Source organism: Protopterus annectens, chromosome 8.part0, assembly GCF_019279795.1.
Source record: "Protopterus annectens isolate FY-2018-M chromosome 8.part0, PAN1.0, whole genome shotgun sequence".
NCBI classification, from domain to species: domain Eukaryota; kingdom Metazoa; phylum Chordata; order Ceratodontiformes; family Protopteridae; genus Protopterus; species Protopterus annectens.
This window is the reverse complement of record NC_056741.1, coordinates 1,963,274,039-1,963,287,563: the sequence shown is the minus strand read 5'-3', so window position 1 is coordinate 1,963,287,563 and position 13,525 is coordinate 1,963,274,039. Positions and strand designations below refer to the sequence as shown.

At 46.2% G+C, this 13,525-nt stretch overlaps 1 protein-coding gene across 1 annotated transcript in view; it reads left to right on the top strand.

Annotated features, from left to right (window-relative positions):
• AP1G1 (adaptor related protein complex 1 subunit gamma 1) overlaps positions 1 to 13,525 on the top strand; it is a 4,036,072-nt gene that overhangs the window by 3,344,165 nt on the left and 678,382 nt on the right. The gene's annotated exons all lie outside the window — the stretch shown is intronic.

Genomic DNA, 13,525 nt, shown 5'->3' with positions numbered 1-13,525 from the left:
CCAAAACCTGGCTTCATCTAATCCCTCAGGTTGTCCAAAAACTACTTGCCCAGGGGACCATAGAAACTGTTCCTCCAGGGCAAGAAGTGAGAGGGTTTTACTCCAGGTTATTCCTGGTGCCAAAAAAGACTATCCTTGGAGGGCCATCCTAGATCTAGCCTTCCTAAATCTCTTTCTGAAGGTCTCTTCCCTCAGAATACTATCACTTCAAAGCTTTCTTCCACTATTGCCACCCAAAGCTTTCATGGCCACTTTGGACCTGAAGGAGGCATACCTCCATTTTCCCATCCACCCAAACTACAGGAAGTATTTGCGTTTTGCTGGACCCTCTTCACACTTACAATTTACTGCCTTGCCCTTTGGTTTATCCACTGCACCAAGGGTCTTCACGAAGTCCCTAGCCTCAGCAATAGCCTACTGCAGAAAAAAGGGCACTCAAATCTACCCCTGCCTAGACGACATCCTCATTCTAGCAGAAGAGGAAGCCACCCTCATGAATCACCTGCTCCAGAGAGTGGGATTCACCCTCAACCTAGCAAAATCATCCCTCACTCCAGCACAGGACAAAACTTTCCTGGGCTGCAAAATAAGGACCAACTTAATGAAGGCCTTCCTTCCTCAGGACAAGGTATCCTCCCTAGTCAACCACTTCCAGGACCTTCTCCTGGTCACCCACCTCTCAGCCAGGCAGTTCATGCACTTCCTAGGCCTCATGGTAACCACAGTTCCTATGCTGCCACTTGCCAGGCTGCACATGAAATTCCAGTGGTACCTGAAAAATGTGTGGTCAAAACACAGCCACCCCTTGGACTTTCAGGTACCCTTCTTACCATGCCTGAAAACAGAACTGAGGTGGTGGATCCAGCAAGTACAACAGAACCGAGGCCTACCCCTGCAACCCATCAGTCCATTACAATCCATGCACACAGATGCATCCGATTTAGGGTGAGGGACAAGTATAAACAGCCTCAAGGTGCAGGCCCTATGGGAGCCCTCCCTCCAGAAAAATCATCAACATAAGGGAGATGAGTGTGGTCCACCTAGCCCTGCAGGCCTTTCTCCCTCTCATGCAACCAGGATCCCTACAAATCTTAACAGACAGCACAACTGTGATGTGGTACATTAACAAACGGGGGGGGCCAGCTGTGCAGGCATGGGAGTTAGTGTCTCAGAACAACATATCACTGCAAGACAGTCAGTATTCCAACCCAGGACAACCAACAGGTGGATGCCCTCAGCAGATTATTCTCTTTGCATCACGAGTGGATGTTGCACAGAGATGTGTTCTGAGACGTTTTCCACCAATGGGGCACACCTCAAATAGATCTGTTTGCCTCCCCCCAGAACAGACAGTTGCAGTTTTCTGCTCCTAGGATCCCTCCCCACTAGCCTGGATTGTGGACACTTTCTCCACTTCTTGGAAGGGGATGTTTCTTTATGCCTTCCCACTCATTCAGAACGTCGTCCTAAAATTAGGAGGGACAAGCCAAGAATATTGGTGGTGACTCCCTATTGGCCAAGGCAGTGTTGGTTCCCTCTTCTTTAATCACTTGCCAAGGGAATCACCACAAGTTGCCTCACAAGGTGGACCTGCTCACACAACAGAAGTGCTCTCTCATTCATCCGGACCTGAAGATGCTCTGCTTAACCCTCTGGGTGATAAAACGTTTGATCCCCTTCAGAGACTGTTACACAGAGGACATGCTGTCTGTCCTGCAGGAGGCCAGGAAACCCAATACCAGGAGGTCTTATGTTTCCAAATGGAAAAGGTTCTTCATATTAGTGTCTCCAAAGGCAAGGGGGTCCCCTTCCAAGTGGATGTTCCTATATTCTTAGGCTATGTGTGTGAGCTCATAAAATCAGACCTTTCATACTCATCATTGAAGGTCCACTTATCTGCCATTTCTGCCTGCTTACCTATGGACCCACCTCTGCTTTCCAGATTGGATGTCAGACTATTCTTAAAACGGGTTCTCCACCTTAGGCCACCAAAGAACCTATTCCTCCACCTTGGGACCTAACTATGTACTAGAAAACCTCACAGTTGCTCCCTTTGAGTCAGCTAGCTTTGCTTCTTTGCAAATGTGCACACGGAAAACTATCCTACTAGTAGCCGTTACCTCAGCCAGAAGGGTTCAAGAATTACAAGCACTAATGGCATCCCCACCCTTCACAGTCTTCCACAAAGATAGGGTGACCCTGCACACCAATCTCCCCTTCATGCCCAGAGGGGTCAATGAGCTGTCCCTCAGTCTGTTCACTTACCCACCTTCTTTCCTTCCCCACAGAATGACAGTGAGAGTATACTCCACTCCCTTGATGTCCACAGACAGTTAAGGTTCTGTGTGGACAAAACCAAAGCTATCAAAGTCCAGTCAGCTCTTTATATCCTTCCACCCCAGGGCCCTGGGCAAGGTGGTATCCAAACAAACCATCTCCTGCTGGATAAAGAAAACTATCTCCTTCTGTTATTCCTACCATGGCAAACTCTTACCTCATGGGGTCAAAGTGCACTCTACGAGAGCTGTGGCTTCATTTGGGGCCTTCCTCAAAGGCCTGGACACAACTATCATTCTTGAGGCAGCCATGTGGTCCTCTGTGCATATCTTCAAACATTACAAATTGGACCATGTCTCCATTTCCAAAGCAGGATTTGCAAGGGCAATCCTGCACAGATTCCTGGAATCTGCAGCTTCTTCCACCACCCCTTCCTTCTACTTGAGCAGTGGCAGTCTTCCACAGTAAGAATACTGCAACATGGGAATAGAAGGACATGGAATACTTGTGTAAAATCTTACCATAACCATAGATGTCCTTTTCTTCCATGTTGCAGTATTCCTTATCACCCACCTATCCCCCTTCACTACATTTTACCCTGTCTAGATGGCATCATTGGTACTACTTAGTCTACTGTCCGACTGGGCAGTCAATTCTGAGGTTTTGCGCTCAGACATCACATTTTAGGCCCCTGGTGTATGGCTCTGCGTGTGACGTCCTACGCACCTGGCAGTAACCAGGCTTAAGCTTTTGCATAGGAGCTGACATTCAGGTCACCTGAGGCAGAGGATCCTAAAATACGAATACTACAACATGGAAGAGAAGGACATCTATGGTTACGGTAAGATTTTACACAGCTGTTCTTTCTCCACGATTTTCCACCTGGTCTCCTGTATGCCTTTCACCCATCTCCCCTGATATCCCAGTTTCTAAAGAAAGCCAAGAGGTCGGAGAACACAGTAATCCTCATTGCCCTGTTCTGGCCTGGACAAGTTTGGTTTCCCTTCATTTGGTGTCATCTACTTTGGAAACATTGGATTCTGGACCCAGCTCCAGATCTATTATTTCATCCAGAAGGTATGGTCCATCCAAATCTCCAAAATCTCAAGCCCACTGCGTGGCTTCTCCATTTCCTATGATTGCCAGGCATTGTTCCCTTACCTCACAAGTCCGACAAATCATTTTAGCCCATCAGGAACTTTCTACCAGAAAACTGTTCCAGAGTAAGTGGGAAAAATTTGCTAGATGGGCTCTCAACAATGACCTAGACCCTTGCGCAGCTCCCGTGGATAAAGTATTGAATTTTCTGGCTGCTCTTTTTCAATCTGGCTTTTCAGCCTCTACCATTCGTGTCCATCTGGCTGCGATATTTAACTTCCATATTGGTTTGAATGGTTCTTCACTTATGTCACATAAACTTCGTAAAGCCTTTTTGAAGGGAACCCTAATGTTAAGACCTCCATTTAAAGAACCCACTGCTCCATGGGATTTAACCTTAGTCTTAGACTCTCTTATTCTATACCCCTTTGAACCTTCATCTACTTGTGGCTTAAAATTTCTGACATGGAGAACTTTGTTTTTATTACCTGTTACTTCTGCAAGAAGAAGAGTATTGGAAATTCTAGCCTTGTCCTGCAAGCCCCCCTATTTAATTTTCCGCAAGGACAAGGGTTTCCCTCAGGACTAATCCTTCCTTCTTGCCAAAGGTGGTTTCAGAATCTAATATCAATCAAACCTTGCACCTGCCAGTCTTTTTCCCTAATTTCTCCAATAAGGGAGAGTACTGTCTACACTTATGAGACATTCACAGACAGTTACATTTTTACCCTCACAGAACAAAGGGTATCAGAAAATTTGACCAACTTTTTGTTGCCTTTTCCTCTCTTTCCTTAGGTAACCCAGTTTCCAAGGTTACCCTGGCTAAATGGCTTAAGGATTGTATCATCTTTATTTATCATTCAAAGGGCCTCCAGCCTCCACGTCCTATGAAAGCTCATTCAGCTAGAGCTGTAGCAGAGTCTGCAGTTTTTCATTCTAGAGCTTCCTTAGATGGTATTTGTGCACCAGCTACATGGGGCATCTTCGCATACCTTTATTATTCGTTACAAACTGGACTAGGACTCTAGGGGACGTGCATCATTCGGTTCAGTGGTGCTCAGGAGTATTCTGTAATGACACCACCCAAGACTCAAGTAGGTAGGGACTCTGTCCCACAGTCTAGGATTACGTGAAGGTTGACAACATCAGATAAAGAAGTTAACTTCTTACTATAATGTTTCATCTGTGTTGTCGATCTTCACTAATCCTTGACATTCCCTCCCTCCTTCCCCTGACCTGAGACTCTTAGTGGACCGAAAACGTCCAAGACCTGATCTGGTCTCTTATTGTTGTTTACTATTTGTCTGCCACTATTTTAGGCAAACTTGATCTGAGGTCATTTAGAGAGGAGCATTATGTGTAGAGCCTAGCTCGAGAGTTTGGAAGGCGCAAGCTGAAGTAAACGGCCGAGTCGGTTCCGAGTTTGACACAGTAGAGCCAAACCTTATTTTACAGCCCCCTAGTGCTTCTAATGAGCATATTGATAATTACTAGGGATGGTAAGGAGTTACGATTTTTGAGTACATATAGTAGATGTAGTCAGGCAGTAGAAGAGGTTATTAGAAATAATTGGAGTGTTTTGAATGCTCTCCCTGAACTTAATTCCCTGGAAGGTGTTGAACCATCTTTTGCATATAAAAATTATTTGAGCTTAAAAAGGAGTTTGTTATAAGTATTTTGCTATGAACAGAAGGCATCATGTTCAATTTAGTAGGAAAGAGACTTTAACCATGCTACAATTGTTCTTGTAACAACATATGTACTTTTGTACATCCTGTTACTTCTAAAAAAAATTAGTGTTAAATGTACTGCCACTTGCAGTACACCTCTTGTTGTTTATTTAGCCAGCTGTAAGAGCTGTGCTAGTTTCTCTGTAGGTAAGTCAGTTAGAAAATTTAAAGAAAGGATTGTTGAGCATAAATTGGAGATACGTAGGTGTTTAATGACCAATGCATTGACGAAACACCTAGCTGATTACGGTGCTCATCATGTTTTTATCTTTAGAGTTATAGATGTGTTACAAAAAATGTAAGAGATGATATTGATAACGTGTTGGAAGTAAAAGAGTATGAATGGATATTCCAAATGCAGGCTGATTGTTTCCCGGTCTTAATAAGCAGGTTACAGTTAAACCAGTATAGAAGCTTAAACAGCTATTTTCAGGTATATAAATATGTTTTTAAAGAGTAGAGTGATATTCCATTTAAAAAAAGTAGATTGACTTTATGCATTTTATATGTAGTAGAAATATTTTAATTCTGTAATTGGTGTTGATTTATGATTGGTTGGGCTGTGTCATGTGTTTGTTTGAATTTCATAATTATAAGTATTGTGATCATTTTGAACGTTGTTCTGTCTCACTGATGAAGGATTTATATCCAAAAGCTCTGTTGTTTTATTAAAGTTTTCTATAAGTGTCAGTGTTGTGAAGTACAGTTATTTCAATTTTTGTTGTCTGACTTTACCAGGGAGGACATTACACTAGGGGTGTGCACTGCTCTCCCATATTAGTGAGGACCAGAGCCAGTATGTTTGCGCCCCTGGTCAGTATACTGACAATCTAGTCCAGGGAGTTTGTGTTTATAAAATCCATGAATCTCTCTGTTTGCGTGTCTGGTGTTCATAGGTCAGTTCTAGGCTAATGGCCCTGGAGCCAGCACAAGCCTAACCCAAGAACATACCCAGATGTCCTGTTGGCGGACGTTAGTTCCCTGTACCCCTATCGAGCAAGACTGTTGAAGTGATCCCCGGGTTGAATTTCCTGTTACCCATCCACTCATCAAGATTTTTCTTGAAGAAAGTCAGTGAGGTGCTCTGCTTGACATGAATGGGAAGTTTATTCCAGAGTATGGGTAGTCTCTGGGTTAGGAACCTGTCCCTCCAGCAGGTTCTGTTTATTGTGGTGATGAGGTTGAAGTCCTTGGACTGTGTGTTGTGGAGGGATTGAGTCTTTTTCAAATGAAGCATGTCTAGTAATACTGGGTCCGACATGGCTTTTTATCCCAAGCAGAGATTGCCTCTGAGTATGTGATATAAGACAGAGTATAGCTGTAATTTTTTTTGAGTCTGTCTGTGTAAGGCAAGTGTTTGAGTCCTAGGATCCTCTTTGTGAGGAATTTCTGTGGCCTCTCTAATTGTTACAGGTGTCTAGTGAGGTACATGCCAAATGGGGCATTGTACTCTATAATGGGTCTTATGAGGGTTGAGTAGAGAGGGATTATGACCTCCTCTTTCCTGGATGAGAAACCCTTTGTAATGAGGTGTGCCACATCGAAGGACTTTCTCACTACAGTGACCACATGGTTGTCGAAGGAGAGGTTGCTATTCACTTGAGTTCCTAGATCTCTTATCACATCTTGGGAGTTGAAAGGGTTACCGTCAATGTGGTAGTTCATGGACATTGTGTTTTTCCCAAAGGGGATGACTATGCCCTTTTTGGCACTGAGCTTAAGTCCATGGTTCCGGCACCAGTCATTGGTGTCAGTGAGGCCTTTTTTAGGATGTTGACGTCAGCTTGAGAGTCAGTAATGGCTCCTAGTTTGCAGTCATCTGCGAACTTGGTTAACCAGAGTCCTTTGGTTTTGGCCTGAACGTCAGAGAAGTATACACCAAACAGGAGAGGACCCAGGACCGATCCTTGTGGGACGCCACTTGTGACTGCCCGGTAGTCGGATTTGGAGTCCGCTACTTCCACCGTGTAGGTTCTGTCCCTGAGCCAGTTGGCTACCAATCTTATGCTGTGTAGGGGTTGATGCTTAGGTTGGTTAGTCTGTCAATGATCCCTGAGTCGGGGATCATGTCGAAGGCCTTGGCCAGATCGAGGTAGGCTGTATGGACTGCCTTGCCTTCATCGACTGCTCTGGTGACAGATCTGAAGAAGTCTATTAGATTGAGCAGATATGATCTGCCCTTTACAAACCCAAACTGTGAGGGATCCAGGGTTTGGAGGTTTCCTATATCCTTGTTTATGAGGTCCGTAATGATGTGCTCCTTGGACTTACAGATCAAGCTTGTCAGGTTGATGGGGCGGTCATTTCCTGGGTCAGTAGTCGCTCCCCCTTTTATGGAGAAGAATGACTGTAGCGGTGCACCATTCAGAGAGGACAAAGCCCGAATTGAGGCTGTGGTTAAAGTGGGCAGTCAGATAAGGTGCCAGGTCCCTTTGTAATTCATGTAGCATGCAGCCAGGTATGTTGGCAGGTCCCATGGAGGCTGTATTTTTGGCTTTGGATAGTGTGGCTTCTACCTGAGCAGCCGTGATATTACAGATTTGGCATTCCTCTGGTATTGGGTGAACCCTTTTGGGGGTGAGGGGGGGTAAAGTTTGCACTAAACGTGACTGCTAAGATGCTGGCAATGTCTGATGGGTCAGTATAGGTGGTGCCATTGTGCAGTAGCTCAGAGCATCCCTGCTTATTGTTATGCAGGTTCTTGACGTAACTAAAGAATGTCTTGTGGTTATCTTTAGCATCTGTTGCAATTTTGTTTTCATAACTAGCTTTGGAGGCTTTAATAAGGGGATGTCATTTTTTTGCTGAGACTTGCAAGGGAATTTTTCCAGTCTTGGGACTTAGCCCTTTTCTGCAGCAGTTCTTTTTTTTTTCTTCTGTTGTAGAGTTTGTTAATGGCAGGGGACCACCAGATACGCTTTCTCTTTTTGGAGAGCATGACCTTAATTCTGTTAGGGATGGCCTGATCCATGCACTTGTGTGAATGTTTATGCAGCTCCTTGGTGTATGATTACGCGGCCATACACCCTTTCCCTGTTTGTGTGGGTGACGTGAAGTTTGACACTTCTGTCTTTAGAAGCGCAAAATTGGCTTTGGAAAATATTTTGACTATGGTTTCCTTCGTGGGGGTTGTGGGAGGGATTTAGATATAGACTGTGATCAACTTATGGTCAGATCTGACCAGGGAGGAGTTGATCACTGATGTAGAGCAGTGGTCCCCCATGGTAGTGATGACCAGATCGAGAATGTTGGGTACAGGACGTTTGGACCCTGCCAATTCTCCCCCGACCAGTTTGATCCCGGATGGTTGGATCCCAGTAAAAAATGTAATGTAAGTGAAGCCAACGCACATCAAAGCAAAAGTAGAAATGAAAGATTGTCTAAACATTCGTAAAATTGGTTTAGAAAGTATTTCTTTTCTATTTATGTGCTTCGACTACACTTACTTTAAACTAAGTGCAAATTGTAACTTTAATTATATATACAAAAATAGTAAGTGCCAAAAAAAAAACATTTGCTGACTAATCCAGAAGTTCACGGCATTAACTAGTCCGGAATTTCCGTATAATGATAACGTCATTATTACATAAAAATAAAGAAAATCAACGATAAAACAACAAGTAAGAATTAAAAATAAATTATATTTAAAAATGAAAACATAATGGGCAGTCATTTTGACAGATGTCTGCTTTGATGTTCTGTTTGTTTCCCTGCTGAAGTTAATGGGCTGTGGTTGTAAGCTGTAGAGGCACTGAGCATTGTGATAGTGAAATGGATGTTTGGCCCTAGAATTACACTTCTAAGCTTTGAACTACTTGTTGATACTTTTTACAAATAAATTCTTGAGTCCTTAAAAACAGTGTTTTACTTAGGAATGTTTGTGCACTGTAGATGGATTAAACTGTATTGTGTGTATATTTGTCTTTGCACTCTGCAATCAAGTCAAGTCCTCGGCATCACTACACACTATCAATGTTGCTGGAAATCAAGAGTGTTTGCATTTACTCATACATCCATATCCACCTTCCTGAGGTTCTGATGTGCTTTGATGGAATGGTGAAAATTGCATGTTGCACCTGAGCTTTGGTGGTAGTATAAATGTTCAAGATGAATAAGGCATTTTAACCAGAATAAAAAAATGATTTCATTTAATTTTAAAGAAATTATTTATAGTAGATAATAGATTAGTTAACATATCAACATAAAATAAAAAATGTATATTTAATTGATGGAAAACATATGATGTTATGTGATCCTATCTCGCCTACATTCTGAACTGATGGGCTCGGAGCCGATCCCTCGGCTCCGACTCGGCACGCTTATGCTATAGAGCGAGGCCTCTAATTGGCTGAGCTATCTTTATCCCAGGATGCACCACCACTAATCCCCCAGATCTCGTTTGCCGCTTACAGAGCTTGGACGTGGTCTCAACATTGGCTGGGCTAAGTACTATTTATTAGGCTTTTTCCTGTCAGTATTTTGCTTCATTTAAATCCAAAAGCTGTTTTAACGGCTATTCTTTGTATACGAGTGTTTTTGTGAATTTTAGTTGAGGTTTTCGTGTTATTTCCTGTCAGGGAAGGTTCCCGTTTAAGTTAGAGGGGCCTTCCCCTGTGGTTTCTACTACCTTAGTGGTTGTGTGTGGGTCAAGTACCCGTTTAAGTTAGAGGGTCTTGACCCTCTTTTTCTCTTTTTCTCCTTATATCTCTTTGGACAGTTTGTCTTGTTTAAAAAAAAAAAAAAAAAAAGGGGGGCTTTAGTTTAAAAATTTAACACTAAACTAGTGATATATTTTTTCTTGTGTGTCAAACCTTTTGTTTTTCTAGTTGTGGTTAACTGTGTTTTAGCCTGATTATGTCAAAAGAACACAAACCCTCCGGGTTTAAGAAATGCACGAGGTGTGGCTTTAAAATGTCCATAACAGACGACCACTCCTCGTGCGTCTATTGCCTAGGTGCTAAACATCTGCAAGAGTCGTGCAGTGTATGCCATGCGTTCTCTTCTAGAGTCCTCCAGGAGAGGAAAAACAAATTAATCCTCAAAGGATTAATCAAGCCTTCCTTCGAGGAGGCTTTATCTTCCTCTCCGTCTCCTTCTAAAAAGAGGAAAGCGTCGGCTCTGACCAGTCAGTCGGAACCGACCGCTAAAAAAACTAAGCAGACTTCTCCATCGGCTCCACGGACTTGGGCCGAGGTGAACGGTCTGCCTCGATGCCTCCAGCCTCGACCCTCTGGTTTCGGAGCCGAGGTCTGGGGCATCGAGGCGGGTCACCCTCATCGGCTCCACTGATATTGGAGCCGATAAGGGTTATCGGCTCAGACTCTTCCCCCTCGGAGCCGAAGTCCTTATCGGCACCGAGGGAAATTTCCTTGAAACCTTCCTCGGAGCCGATAATTGTTGAGTCGTTTCGGAGCCGGTCCCCGAGCCCTTCGGAGCCGATGGAGAAATCGGTTCGGGCCCTATCGGTATCCTCGAGATCATCCAAGATGTCTGATTCGGACATCGACAGGGTGCTCCTTCGACTCTTCCAGTCTCCGGTGTTCCAAAAAATGGTTTAGGCTCCAGCCCATTTGGCTTCGGAGCCGATGGTCCACTCCCCTACTGTGTTTCCTCCTCCAACAGCTTCGGCACCGTTGGAGCCGGTGCTGGTAGAACCAGTGGAGATGTTAGGGTCGGGTCCGACCCTTGCTCCAACTCCGGCTCTTGGGTCGGAGTTCAGTGCACGGACTTCTTCCTTCGGCCCTGGGGGGGAGGCTTCGGGATTGATGCTTTCGGTCCCAAGTCTCCCTCTTGGTGCGTCGGCGGCGGGAGTACCGTCCACTGTCGTGGCAACGGAGGGGGGACCTTCCCAGGATTCTGGTGGTCCCGCCTTCAGGGCTATGAGGAGTGCTTTAGCCAAATCTTCCTTGGCTACCTCCACAGTTTCCCCAGCTCCTTCCCTACATTTGGAGACTGGGTCGTTGGCAGTCCCCCTGTCCTTAGACAGCGGAGCCCCTGGGCCTCAGGTTACCCCCGCTGGGGTTTCTCCCCCTCCTGGAGGTCCTTCTGAAGCCCCTTCGGAAGAACCTCCCAGGAAGAGAACATGCAAGAGGAAGCACGTCGACTCCCCTGATGAGTCTCTGACATCTGACACTGATCTCGATGATGCAGAAGGGTCCCCCAAGTCGTCCTCGGATGATGTCTCCTTTGCAGACATCCTGGAAGCCCTAAAACAACGAGGCGGCTGGCAGTCCAAACCTCCCTCTGCTGATGAGTCTGTGTTCCTGAAGGCCTTCGGGGCTCAGCCCTCCGCCTCCTGGGTGTCTCCGCCCTTCGATGAGCTCTTGGATTTGATCTGTCGAAGGGCATGGGAACACCCAGACTCTGTGGAACCGGTGCCCGCTCGTCCAAACAAATTTCTGTCGGCGCCCCCGGATAGAGAGTTCCTTACTAAAGGTGTGGCTGTAGATGCTATGGTGGTGGCATCTGCTACCCAGCAAGATGTAGCAGAGGCTTCTACGTCCGTCCATCCTCCTAATAAGGAGTCTAGGAGCATGGATCGGTACGGAAAGCGCACCCTTAGTTCAGCGGCCTTTACACTGAGGTCCTTGAACTACCTGACGCACTTTATGAGATTTCAGAGGGATCTGATTAAGGAGCTATCCGATACCCTCTTGGGTAACCTGCCTGAGGAGCTGGCCCAGACGGTTGGCTCTCAGTTGGCTACAATGTCGTCCATTTCGAACTCGTCCATGAGGCTCATTTCGTATGCGGCCGAAGGGGCGAGTAGAGCGGCGGGTACAGGCATTGCTCTACGGAGACAAGCCTGGCTCCGCCTGTGTCATTTCGCGGAGGCCTTTAAGTCTTCATTTGCCGACTCCCCCTTTGATGGGTCCTCCCTGTTTGGACCCAAGGTAAAAGACACACTTACCCGCTGTGAACAGGAAGGTAAGACTCTGACTGCCGTAGGGGCACGATTTTCCACTCCCTTTCGGCCTTATCCCAAGGCTAAAAGAGGAGGGAAAATGTGGTTCCGTAGATCTCAGAAGCCATACCCCTCTCAGCAGGAAGGTTCCCCCTCCAGAGGCAGAGGAGGGGGAAATTCATCTGGAAGACGCCGTCCCAGAGGCGGCAGAGGCCCTCGCAACACTGGAGACCGCGAGTCCTTTCGTGGCTCTTCAGCCTTTCATAGTCCCTGAGGGATTGCCCGGCTGTGCTGCTCCGGAGCCAGTCGGGGGACGTTTCTCGAAGCACCTGAAGGCCTGGGAAGGGATCACTCAGGACCGATGGGTGCTTCGGATTATCGCCGGAGGTTACTCCATCCCATTCTCTCACCCCCTCAGCTCAAAAAAATCCCGGACCCGCCACCCAGTCAATGGGATACCGCAGCCTCAGAAGTTTCAAAGCTGCTGCAAAAAGGAGTCATCTAACCGGTCCCCGCAGACCAGATCGGATTAGGGACTTACTCAAGATTCTTTTTGGTGCCAAAAAAGACCGGGGACTTGAGGCCCATTTTGGACCTCAGCATCCTAAACCGTTCAGTCAGAAAGTCCAAGTTCCGAATGGTCACTCTACAAACCCTTCTCCCATTGCTGGAGAAAGGTGTTTGGATGTGCTCCATAGATCTCAAGGAAGCGTATTATCATATCATGGTACATCAAGCGTCCAGGAGATATCTGCGCTTCAGCCTAGGAGGCAGTCATTTTCAGTTACGTGTGCTGCCCTTTGGTCTCACCACAGCCCCCAGGGTGTTCACCAAGTGCTTGGCAGTAGTGACTGCTCACCTGAGAAGTCTAGGATTCCAGGTGTTTCCGTATCTAGACGACTGGCTCCTAACTGCCACCTCCAAGCATCTACTTCTGCGGAGCCTACAAGCCACTGTCGTACTGGGCAATTCCCTTGGAATCACCTTCAATTGGCCAAAGTCTGTGTTGCGGCCATCTCAACGAATAAGATTCATAGGGGTAGAGATAGACTCAAACCAAATGCGGGTCTATCTACCTTCGGACAGGATTCAAACCATACAAAATCAAGTTCGAGCCCTAATTCCCAGGTCCAAAGCCCCAGCCAGAATGGTCCTGCAGTTATTGGGATCCATGTCGGCAACAGTTCTTCTAGTTCCCTTGGCAAGGTTGCACATGAGAATCCTCCAGTGGCTTCTTTCAGCTCAGTGGTCCTTTCAGGAACTCCCTCTCAGTCACCTCATATGGATCATGGAATCTTGCAAACGGGACCTTCGCTGGTGGCTAGTACCCTCCAATTTGGATCAGGGACGACCCTTTGTTCTTCCTCCTCCGGTGGCCACTTTGACCACGGACGCCTCCCAGACGGGGGGGGGGGGGGCATTCCCTGGGCAGGTCAGTCCAAGGCGAATGGCAACCGGAAGAGTCTCTTCTCCATATCAACATCCTAGAAATGAGGGCAGTACTCCTGTCCCTTCA